This window comes from Meles meles, chromosome 9, assembly GCF_922984935.1.
Source record: "Meles meles chromosome 9, mMelMel3.1 paternal haplotype, whole genome shotgun sequence".
Taxonomy (NCBI): Eukaryota; Metazoa; Chordata; class Mammalia; order Carnivora; family Mustelidae; genus Meles; species Meles meles.
The window spans coordinates 2,635,491-2,649,173 of NC_060074.1; positions in this window are offsets into that span (position 1 = coordinate 2,635,491).

Genomic DNA, 13,683 nt, shown 5'->3' on the forward strand with positions numbered 1-13,683 from the left:
TCTGGGATAGAGCCCAAGGTTCACAGCACTGTCAGGCAGGCAGACAGCTTGGACACAGACAGGGTGAAGGCAGGGATCTGAGGAAAACCTGGGAACATGAGGGGAGATTGTCGGCTCTTCTGGGAGATTCTTAGACACCAACTCCCCTCTCTGGGACGAGGGAGGAGGCTCGTGCCATTTCTTCCCCCTGTCCCTCACTATAAACGAACTTAAATAGGCAGCACAGTGCCAACAGTGGAAGCTCCCGCACTCTGCTGGCATTTCTTTATCGGGACAAGCGTGCCTGAGAGCCAGAGCAACAGACCCCTCCTGCAGACGAGCAGCACCAACAAATCCACCCACCCAACACACACACACTCCACACCGCATCGGCCCAACCCCTCCCTGCCCTGCATGCACCACATCTACTGACCATAGAGTTCTGCAAAGCTTCAGCTCTGGTGGAAATAGTATCAGGTCTCTTTAAACAAGAAGACCAGAACACCTCTAGTTAAAACCTGTCACACTCTGGCCAAGGTCCAAACACTCCCCGCTGCAGGCAAGGGGACACTCCACAGAGGACTGACTTGAGGGGAAAAGCAGACCAAAAAAAGCAGCAGAGTGCACAGAGCATATAAGGGACATTTCCTGAAGCACCAGGCCCTGTACAGAAGACAGAGACCCAGACAAAAATGCCAAGATGGAGGAATTTATCCCGTGAGAAAGAACAAAAGGTCATGGCCAGAGATCTAATTGAAACAGATACAAGTAATACCTAGGCTTGAGAAAAGCACAGATGATACCAGAGAATCCTTGGTATCAGAGATAAAAGACCTAAGAACTAGATAGACCAAAATGAAAAATGCAATAATTGAGATTTGAAACCAACTGGATATAATGGCCACAAAGATGGAAGAAGCAGAAGAATGAATAAGTGATATGAAAGACAAAATTATGGAAAATAATGAAGCTGAAATGAAGAGGGAAAGAAAAATATTAGATCACAAATGTAGGCTTAGGGAAATCAAGGACTCCATAGCATAACATTAGTATCATAGGAGTCCCAGAAGAAGAAGAGAGGGAAAAGGGGGCAGAAGGTTTATTTGAGGAAATTATAGCTGAAAACGTCCCTAAACGGGGAAGGAAACAGACATCCAAATTCAGGAGGAACAGAGAAATCTCATCAAAATCAGCAAAATTAGGCCAACACCAAGTTATATCACAGTTAAATTTGCAAAATACAGAGATAAACAAAAAATCCTAAAAGCAGCAAGACAAAAGAAGGCCCTAACTTACAAGGGAAGACAAATAAACTTTGCAGCAGATCTCCCCACAGAGAGTTGGCAAGCCAAAGATGGTGGCATGATAAATTCAATGCACTGAATGGGAAAAATATGCAGCCAGGAATACTCTCTCCACCAAGGCTATCATTCAGAATAGGAGAGATAAAGAGTTTCCCAGACAAACAAAAACTAAAGGGTTTGTAAACATTAAACCAGCCCTGCAGGAAATATTAAAGAGGATTCTTTGAGTGGGAAAGAAAGAATAAAAATAACAAAGACTAGGAAGGAACAGAGACAACAACAACAAAACAAGTAATAAAACGACACTAAATTCATATTTATCAATAATTACTCTGAATGTAAACAGACTATATGCTCCAAAAGACATGGGCCATCAGAATGGATAAAAAAACAATTTTTAATATTATTTTTTAATTATAATTATATCAATTATATATATATTTATAATTATTTTTTTAATTATAATTTTTTTCCATATTATTATTTCTTCAAAAAGTATTGTAGGTGCTTTTGTGTGATTCTCCTATAAAGTTATTAAAGCCACTGCTTTCCTATATTGTGTTGCCACTTAAAAAAAAATTACTTGATATTGGTTTTGGTTAATTTAACTGTACTCTGTGTAACTGATTATTTTAAATTATTTTAAATGTTTGAATAAACTTTGTATTCCCTCTAAAAAAAAATATATATAGACCCATCTATATGCTACCTACAAGAGACTCATTTTAGACCTAAAGACCTAAAGACACCTGAGATTGGAACTGAGGGGATGGAGAACGATTTGCCATGCAAATGGATGTAAAAAGAAAGCCAAAGGAGCAATACTCATATCAGACAAACTAAATTTTAAACTAAAGATTGTAACAAGAGATGAAGAGATGATTATATTATATCATAATAAAGGGGTCTATCCAACAAGAATATCTGGCAATTATAAATATTTGTGCCCCCCAACCTGGGAGCACTCAAATATGTAAAATAATAACAAACATAAAGGAACTCATTGATAATAATAGAGTAATAGTAGGAAACTTTAACACCCCACTTACCTCAATGAACAGATCATCTAAGCAGAAAATCAACAAAGAAACAGTGGCTTTGAATGACATGCTGGAAAAAATGGACTGTACAGATATATTTAGAACATCTCCTCTTAAAGCAGCAGAATAAATAGGCTTTTCAAATATACAAAGGACATTCTCCTGAATAGATCATATATTAGGTCACAAACAAGGCTTCAACAAGTACAAAAAGATAAGTATCATAGCGTGCATATTTTCTGACCACAATGCTATGAAATTTGAAGTCAACCAAAAGAAAAAATTTGGAAAGACCCAAATACATGGAGGTTAAAAAACATCCTACTAAAGAATGAAAAGGGCAACCAGGAAATTAAAGCAGAAATTTAAAATACACAGAAATGAAAACATGGTGGTCCAAAACCTTTGGGATGCAATAACAGCAGTCGTAAGAGGGAAGTATATAGCAATACAGGACTACCTCAAGAAGCAAGAAAAGTCTGAAATACATTACCTACCCTTACACCTAAAGGAGCTAGGAAAAGAACAACAAATGAACTTAAAGGCAGAAAAAGAAGGGAAATAATAAAAATTAGAGAAGAAATACATGATACAGAAACTAACAAACAAAAAACAGTAGAACATATCAATGAAGCCAGGAGCTGGTTTTTGGAAAAATTAATAAAATTGATAAACCCCTAGCCAGACTTAGCAAAAAGAAAACAGAAAGGACCTAAGTAAATAAAATCATAAATGAGAGAGGAAAGATCATAACCAACACCACAGAAATACAAATAGTTACAAAAGAATATCATGAAAAATTATATGCCAAAAATTGGGCAACCTGGAAGAAATTGACAAATTCCTAGAAACATACAAACTACCAAAACTGAAACAAGAAGACAAAAAAAAAAATGTGAACAGACTGATAACCAGCAAAGAAATTGAATATGTAACCAAAAATCTCCCAACAAAAGTCCAGAGCCAGATGACTTCACAGGGGAATTCTACCAGACATTTAAACAAGAGTTAATGCTATTCTTTTCAAGCTATTCAAAAAAATAGAAATCAAAGAAAAAATTCCAAACTCATTCTATGAGGCTGACATTACCATGATTCCAAAATCAGACAAAGACCCCATTAAAAAAAGATAACTACAGGTCAATATCCTTGATGAACATGGATGTAAAAATTCTCAACAAAATACTAGCAATTTGAATCCAACAATACATTAAAAGAATCATTCACCATGATCAAGTGGGAATTATTCCTGGCTTTCAAGGGTGGTTCGATACCCACAAATCAATCAATGATACACCACATTAATAAAGGAAAAGATAAGAACTCTCAATAGATGCAGAAAAAGCATCTGACAAAGAATAGTGTCCATTCTTGATAAAAACCATTAACAAAGTAGGGATAAAGGGAACATATCTTAACATCATAAAGGCCATATACAAAAGACCCACAGTTAATATCATCCTCAATAGGGAAAAACAGAGAACTTTTCCTCTACAATCAAGAACAAGACAGAAATGTCCACTCTCGCCACTGTTATTTAACATTATACTGAAAGTCCTAGGCTCAGTAGTCAAACAAAAAGAAATAAAATGCATCCAAATCACCAAGAAAGAAGTCAAACTTTCACTATTTGCAGATGACATGCTTCCACATATAGAAAACCAAAAAGACTCCACCAAAAAATTGTTAGAACTGACATAAGAATTTAGTTAAGTCGCAGGATACAAAATCAAGATACAGAAATCTGTTGCATTTCTATACACTAATAACAAAGTTTCGGAAAGAGAAATCAAGGAATCAATCCCATTTACGATTGTACTAAAAACCATAAGATACCTAGGAATAAACCTAACCAAAGAGGTAAAAGATCTGTACTCTGAAAACCATACAACACTTATGAAAGAAATTGAAGATGAAACAAAGAAATGCAAAAACATTCCATGTTCATGGATTAGAAGAACAAATAGTGTTAAAATGTTTATACTACCAAAATAATCCACACATTTAATGCAATCCCTATCAAAATACCAGCAGCATTTTTCACAGAGCTTGAACAAACAAATCTTAAAATTTGTATGGAACCACAAAAGACCTTGAGTACCAAAACAATCTTGAAAAGGAAAAGCAAAACTGGAGGCATCACAATTCCGGACATCAAGCTCTATTACCAAGGTGTAATGATCAAGACAGTATGGTACCGGCACAAAAACAGACACCTAGATCAATGGAACAGAATAGAGAGCCCAGAAATAGACCCATAACTGTATGGCCTTTAATCTTTAGCAAAGCAGAAAAGAATATCCAGTGGAAAAAAAGATAATCTCTTCAACAAATGGCATTGGAAAAACTGGACAGCAACATGCAAAAGAATGAAACTGAACCACTTTCTTTTACCATACACAAAAACAAATCCAAAATTGCTTAAAGATCTAAATGTGAGACAGGAAACCACCAAGATCCTAGAGAAGAAAACAGGCCTTAGCTATAGCGACTTCTTACTAGATATAGCTGCAGAGGCAAGGGAACAAAAACAAAATTGAACTACTGGGATTTCATCAAGATAAAAAGTTTCTGCCCAATGAAGGAGACAATCAACAACACTAAAAGGCAACCAATGGAATGGGAGAGATATCTGCAAATGACCAATGTGATAAAGAGTTGGTATTCAAAATCTATAAAGAACTTCCCAAACTCAACACTCAAAAGATAAATAATTCAGTTAAGAAATGGGCAGAAGATATGAATAGCCATTTTTCCAAGGAAGACATCCAGATGCCTAAGAGGCACACGAAAAGATGCTCAACGTCATTCATCATCAGGGAAATGCGAATCAAAACTATAATGAACTATAAAAACTATAATCTCACACCCATCAGAATCGTCAGAATTAAACAGGAAAAAACAGAGGTTGGCAAGGATATGGAGAAAGGGGAACCCTCTTGTACTGTTGCCAGGAATGCAAACTGGTACAGCCATTGTGGAAAACAGTATGGAGGTTCTTCAAGATGTTAAAAATAGAACTAACCTATGATCCAACAATTACACTATTGGGTATTTACCCAGATACAAAAATACTGACTTGAAGAAATACACGCACCCTAATATCTATAGCAGCATTATCAACAATAGCCAAATATCTAACTACTAATGAATGGGTAAAGAAGAGGTGGTGGTGTGTATGTGTGTGTGTGTGTGCCTATGTGTTTTGGAATATTACTGAGCCATAAAAAAGAATGAAATCTTGCTGTTTGCAACAACATGGATGGAGCTAGAGTATATTATTCGAAGCAAAGTCAGTCAGTCAGAGAAAGACAAATACCATATGATTTCACCCATATGTGGAATTAAATAAATAAAACAGATGCATATTTGGGGGAAGGGCGGTGAGGCAAACCATAACATAAACTCTTAATTATAGAGGACAAACTGAGGATTGCTGGAGGGGAGGTGGGTGGCGGATGGGTTAAAGGGATGATGGGTATTAAGAGGGCACTTGAGATGAGCAGTGATAAATCACTAAATTATACTCCTGAAACTAATATTACATTGTATGTTAACTAAATAGAAGTTATCTTTTTTAAATATTTATTTATTTATGTATTTATTTATCTGAGAGAGAGAGAGAGAGTGGGCATGAGTGGGGACAGATGCAGAAGGAGAGGGAGAGGGACAAACATACACCCCGCTGAGCAGGAAGCCCCAAGAGGGCTCCATCCCAGGACCCCCGAGCTCACGACCTGAGCCGAAGTCAGATGTTTAACCTACTGAGCCACCCAGGCATCCCACTAACTGGAATTAAAATAAAAACTTGAAACTACAAAAAAAAATTTTTTAAAAGGAAATAAGCAACAACAACAAAAGAAATTTTCATGCCTTGATACAAATTTTCTTTAGTTGAACTAAACACTTTAATTAAACCATGTAACATAGAAAAAAAGCCAAGGCCCGGTTCTAGGTTTATATTAATAGATAACCCTACGTAGTTACATTTTGTCTTCATTTACTTAACTCTCAAGTAAAATTACAATCAGTTCAAATATTAGTACTACTGGTATGATCATAATTTCTGTTCTCTGAACACCAGTCTCTCAAGTTCTAACTGCCCAGCTTCCTCCATACTCTCACCAACTCCCTCTTCCCCTGTCCCTTATATAAATTCTTTCTTCTGCAAAAATTATCTTCTGCTCCTTCTTTCAAGAAGGCTCAACCACACCTACGACACAGTAAACCAGCACTGAGTACAGCTTTAGTCATCCAGGAGTTAATCTCGGGCTTGCACTCGACTTCCACTACAAAACCCCTGGGAGCTGTGGACACATACTCATGAGTTGTTTAGTTTTGTTTTACTAGGGCAAGCCAATAACCACAGTGTAGCAATGCTTTTAATGCTAAAACAACAGAACCTACAAGCAAAATAACTTATAAATTGAACTCACTTGAACTAACTTGTTTGCTTGTTTATACTGTGGTAACACAAATAGGATTTTCCTGGTAGTTGCTTCACAAAGAAAGGAAAAACAAAAACAAAAACTTAAGACACCAAGGAAGAGTTACACTGTTACCATAAACAGATTTGAAGTAAAGCTTTATAAAACTTTATTATAGCTAATAATCAGAACTGGGGTAAAAAATACGTAGCTCTGCATTATAAGGAGGGCATATAAAGTAACACTATGCAAATATATAAATATATATTATTAATACATCATTTAGACTTTATTTGTTCCTACGGATTCACTCAGGTGGATGCAGTTCTGCATGTTTTAAAAGCACCTGAATGCAAATTTGGTAACAATAAATGCCTAATCACTTTAGTACTCTCCAGATATTAAACATTTCATAACTTTGTTCAATTGACTTAGCTATTCACTGTAATCTAGCTCACAGAGATGGTTACATTTAACCTTGCTTCTTTAATAATGTAAAACAAAATTTTTTAAACATATCCCTAGTTTTGAGAAATGAGGTGAACATATCACAGAAATTATGGCAAAACTAAGATAACTTTAATCAGCCTTTTTCTTACCTGTCAGAGATGGAAAGCTGTATGGGTACCATAAAAAGCAACTTCCACTGCTGTCATTGACAAGCCACACTGAGCCCTGCACTGTAAGACTGTATCACCAATAATGAGATGTTCAAACCCGTAGATACAAGAACTAGGCCCCCCTAGAATCAGGTGTATGAGATACCTAGGGATGAAAATCTACAGAGGTGCTCATTGCGATACCCTGAATGTGTGTGCATCCTTAAATTTTGCACCTAGGTGTCTCATTTATCTTCCTCCAATCCCTGCCCTGCACAAGAGCCCCAAAGTGATGCAGGCTGTAAGAGCCGAGTGTGTCCAATCTCCACATTCCATACCTGAACCTAAGTTACAGAACCCATCTTCTCTCTAGTTGAAAGGGTTTACTCATCTCCTGCCCAGTGCCTGGGGACTCAGGCTGATATGGTTCTCTACTAAGCTAAGACACTGTCTCCTCCCCACAGTGCCTGTATGATAAGGCCCAGTAGTCTGCCTTCTGATACCAGAACCCCACTTATAAACACCAGACCATATTTCAGGCCTTGTCACAGTCTGACAGAACTCCTGATGCAAATCACCTACTTGGATTACAATATTACCTCATCCTTGACTTTATCTCTTTGTTACTTAGAGCCAGGCCAAAATCCCACCCCATGCAATTTCCAGTGCTGTCTCCTTGCTAAGACCACCATTTAGCCTGCTAGTCTAGGCTTCTTAAAGGTCTGTGGGTCAGTCTCCTTTCAATTGACTTCCAACTAGTCCTACCTCATCAGAGTTAATAGAACCATCCATTTATTGTGACAACCAAGATAACCAAAAACACCTTCAGCCTTAGCCCTGCTGGGATCCCTGGAAGTAGAAGAGAAGACGTACCTTCGATGAAAAACAGGCCAAGCATCTGGAACCTGGTTCTTTCCGTTCCATTGGTTTATAAACCCTGCTTGTGTCAAATTCGTCTGGGGTAACTACTAACTTAGCTTTTTAACACACACTTAGATAGTGCTTACTATATGCCTGGAACTATTATAAGCATCTTTTTTTTAAAAAAGATTTTATTTATTTGATATATAGAGATAGATCACAAGTAGATAGAGAGGCAGGCAGAGAGAGGAGGAAGCAGGCTCCCTGCAGAGCAGAGAGCCCGATGTGGGGCTTGATCCCAGGACCCTGAGATCATGACCCGAGCCGAAGGCAGAGGTCCAACCCACTGAGCCACCCGGGCGCCCCTGTTATAAACATCTTACAAAACACTAACTCACCCAATCTTCCTGACGACCTTTGACTTAAGCACACTTACTACTCCCATTCTACAGATTAGGAAACTGGGGTTTGAGAGGGTAATGACTTATCCAAAGTCACACATAAATAAATATAAGCCTAAATTTGAGCCCAGCCATTTTTTTTAATTTTTTTTAAAGATTTTATTTATTTATTTGACAGAGAGAGAGATCACAAGTAGGCAGAGAGGCAGGCAGAGAGAGAGGAGGAAGCAGTCTCCCTGCAGAGCAGAGAGCCCGATGCGGGGCTCGATCCCAGGACCCTGAGATCATGACCTGAGCCGAAGGCAGCGGCTTAATCCACTGAGCCACCCAGGCGCCCCCAGCCATTTTGATTATAAGGCAAATCGTAAATACTAAGCGATGTAGCAGACAACCATATCCCAGTTCCAAAGATTTGATCCAGTAAATCTGAGGAAAGGACTGAGAAATCAATATGTATATGAACAAAATTTTCAGATGACTTTATATAGTTAGAAGGCACTCACCTACTGACTGGTATGTGGGAACCACAGCACTATTCGACACTTCATTTGGGAAAGACAGAGAGGAGACTTACGTGGTTAGAAACAATTGTGTGTTGCAATATACCAAGAAAGCAAGGAAAGACAGTGGCTGGGGAACCATCATTCAAAATCTTGGAAGGGAGGGTAATAATGCTTTACGCTTTTATAAAAACGTCAACAGTGAATTATGTATTGTTAAACAGAATGAAATATACGAAGACCGCAGCCCCAGAGCAACAGCGCAGCAGCATTAATCAACGTGAAATCATCTCACCAGGTAGGGTGCATGCCAACAACGGACTTAAACGAAAGAAGGAAGCAGAGCCTATTTCGTTCTGTGGTGGCTGCATGTGGTCAGTCCTGAACCAGTCACACAAGACAAATGATGCCAGGTAACCCCAAAATGTTATTTTAAGCACTGTAGGAATTATAGCAGTTGAGGGAGGAAATAGAAACAATTGGGTATACATGAAAAAAAAAAGATAAAATGTGAAAGAACTTTGAAAACAGTGTCTCACCACACAAATATGACAATCACTACTTCGTTTAGTAGTATGCCACCTTGAGAGGCCCCAGAAATTAAAAAAAAAGAAAAAACAAACACACAAAAAATATCCAAGCCAAGCACAGCCATGAGCAACAACCCACCCCGAAAAGGGGATAAGCAGCCATAGACTGGCCTGCAGTATTTCCGCCCACTCAGTACGGACAACATCACGGATCAAGGAGTGAACTCGAAGCGGAGCTAGAACTCCTACCCTGCCAGCCGCTGCTGCAGACCGCGGAGTACGAGGAAGACCACCGTACTGGGAAGCTCGGTCTCCAGCTACATAGAAAAGCCACAACTCTGCCTCAGAGCACGAACTACAATAACACCCCAAGTGCCGGGAGAGGTGTGCTCCCAGGTTCCCACCAGCTTAACGGTATTTAACCCTAAAGGTTTTGGGGAATGCAACCAGGAGTTGAGTTAAAAGAATGCCAAATTTTAGTTTTTTAATGAATACAATAGTTGGTAATAAAACTGTTAAACACTGGGCACCTGGGCGGCTCTGTCAGCTGGTCTGCCTGTGGCTCAGGTCATGACCCTAGGGTCCTGGGATCAACCCCCCATCAGGGATTGATTGCTTGCTTGGCAAGGAGTCAGCTTCCCCCTCTACTCCTTCCCCCTGCTTGTGCTCTCTCGCTCTCTCTCATGCTCTCTCTCAAATAAAGAAATAAAATCTTTTAAAAAGTGTTAAATATTATTATCTTGTGCTAATGTACTTGGCCAAAATTTTAATGTATTTCATAGCTTCTTTTCAGGCCCAGGTATTATAAAGCAGGTAAATAAAATCCACCTTCATCAAATCATGTCCAGTTTGCTCCACTTCCTCAAGTCTTCACTGTGCTCCTTCACATTCTGGAATAAAGCGACACTGTACTTGGAACCCTCTTTTTTTCTTGCAAAACAAGATTCATCCCATTACCTTGCATCCTCCACTACTCTTGCCTCTAATGAGATCTTTGCCACCCATACTAATTATAACTTTTAAGCAATTTAATAACTTCTATTTCATAGAACTGGAGGTAGGTAATTGAGAACTGTCATATGCAAATATTTTAGCAGATAATGCTCATAAGTAACATAACAAAATACAACTATCTACAGCCAATCGCTTTCCTTTTACACATTCTGAAAATGGCAAACAGGAGGTGAGTTAAAAGAATGCCAAATTTTAGTTTTTTTAGTTAATATAATATTTGGTAATAAGATTGTTAAAAATTGGGCATCTGGGTGGCTCAGTCAGTTAGTCTGCCTTTGGCTTATGATCCTAGGGCCCTGGGATCAATCCCATATTTTGCTCCCTGCTCAGCAGGGAGACTGCTTCTCCCTCTGCCACTCCCCCTGCTTGTGTCCACACTCTCTCTCTCTGTCAAATAAAAAATCAAATCTTAAAAAATAAATAAATAAAACCTTTTTTAAAAAGACCCAATAGGACAGCCATTCTAAAGTGTATAAAAACAAGAAGCATAAGTATATAAAATTAAAATTTTGTTTCTACTAATCAGTGTTTCTGTATTCAATTTTTAAAAATAAGTTATCTACTTACCTAATGATTAATCATTAAATAACCCAACTTCTTATCTCAAGGTTTCAAGTTACCTAAGGATTTTGGAGTTATGCATAAACTTACATTATACAAAACATAACTACCGTTGATATAAAAAGTCTGTCTGAATAATTACTCATTTTAGTGGATATAAATTTACATTTTTCATAAATTTCCATATTTTATAGCCATAATGTCAGCTTATTTATTGGTAAATCAATAAAAGCAGCTTAGGAAATTCAGATTAGCTAACCTCTTCATAAAAAGACAAATTTAAATGTCATTTAAAAATGTATCTGGGGGCACCTGGATGGCTCAGTGGGTTAAGCCTCTGCCTTCGGCTCAGGTCATGATCTCGGGGTCCTGGGATCAAGCCCCGAATCGGGTTCTCTGCTCAGCGTGGAGCCTGCTTCCCTCCTCTCCCTCTCTGCCTGCCTCTCTGCCTACTTGTGATCTCTGTCTGTCAAATTAAAAAAAAAAATAAAATAGGGGCGCCTGAGTGGCTCAGTGGATTAAAGCCTCTGCCTTCGGCTCAGGTCATGATACCAGGATCCTGGGATTGAGCCCTGCGGAGCAGGGAGCCTGCTTCCTCTTCTCTCTCTGCCTGCCTCTCTGCCTACTTGTGATCTCTGTCTATCAAGTAAATAAATAAAATCTTTAAATAAAATAAAATAAAATAAAATAAATGTATCTGTATTTTATTTATCATTGACAAATCAGCACAAAGACATATAAGTGATTTTTTCTTTCTTAAACCAAAATTTTTAATCTAACTTGATTTCTCCAAAGACTCACCTTAATTATATAAATTTGTATTCTTCAAATTTATCTAAGCTAGCAGTTTTTCTAAGAAGAAATTTTTTTTTCTAATAATAGTCCAGCACAAGAGGAATCTGAGAGGCAGGGTAGGGGGTCATGGGGGAAGGGAAGGAAAAAATGAAACAGGATGGGACCAGGGAGGGAGACAAACCATAAGAGACTCTTAATCTCAAGAAACAAACTGAGGGCTGCTGCGGGGGTCAGGGAGAGGGTTAGTGTGGCTGGGTTATGGACATTGAGGAGGATATTTACTATGATGCGTTCTGTGAATTGTGTTAAGACTGGTGATTCACAGATCTGTACCCCTGAAGCAAATAATACATTACACGTTAATAAAAATAAATAAAAAATTAAAACACTGTGGGGTGCCTGGGTGGCTCAGTGGGTTAAGCCGCTGCCTTCAGCTCAGGTCATGATCTCAGGGTCCTGGGATCGAGCCCCGCGTAGGGCTCTCTGCTCAGCAGGGAGCCTGCTTCCTCCTCCTCTCTCTCTCTCTCTGCCTGCCTCTCTGCCTGCTTGTGATCTCTCTCTGTGTGTCAAATAAATGGGTAAAAATCTTTAAAAAAAAAAATTAAAACACTGTACTGTCAAGCAAAAAAAAAAAAAGTCCAACACATATTAAGTACTAGAAATTTGGGGCTTTTTAAAATTTGGGGATTTATCCAAGGGCACATTTATGTCTATAGACCAATCAGAACAGAAGTCCTTTAATTTAAGAGACATTATAATAGAATTTATCAATACCGTCCAGAAGTATGAAAACATTTCACACTCAGATAGCAGCACATAAAGGCTATTTTAAATTATAGTCATACAGACACATAGAGAGCTTATAGCTTCAGTTTTACATCTGTCTTGGGTTGAAAGTACAACAGAAATACAAACATTAACCAGCCCAGAAGTCAAAAATCCAGTTTTCCTTCCCAGTGGACACGAAGTTCTTAACTAATCTGAGCACACAAAGGACAAACAAAAAGATCAAAAAACTGGATTCTCTTCATCTCTCTTCTGATAGAGACTAAATACCCAACATGCAATAGGTATCATCAAATGGACATACACGAAACCAAATTCTTCATCACGGCTATTAGTAATGTTTAATAACTTATCAGGCATCCATACATGAGAAGCAAAAACAAAACTTTAAAACATGAGCAAAAAGGGAAAGTAAACAGTGAACTTAGTTCTATAACCACTTCTGGATTCACTCCAAGAACCAGTAAGACACGCCTGGGCTCAGACGGCCCCGAGGAGCGCCCCTCCATCAGGCGAGCACACACCCGCCCGCATCTGCACCGCACCCCGAGACGCCCACGCTCAAGTGGGGCCGGGTAGTGCCCCCGAAATCACGGCTCTCACAGTACGTGACCCCATGCCGAAGTTTTATTCGGTCCATAGTTCACGAACAGGTAGGTCCAGACCAAACAGCTGCTGAGACACGAAGCAGATATTCATGAAGATATCGTTAGACTCGCAGAGTTAGATACAAACTGAACAAGAAGTCACGATCCCACTCGCATCTCTGCCGCATCAAACCCACAAGTTATCGCACGCGCCCGCGAACTGGAAACCAGCCCGAGAGCAGGAGCCACGCCCGGAACAGACAGAAGGGATCACCAGCGCCTCTTCTTCACCAAGGTCG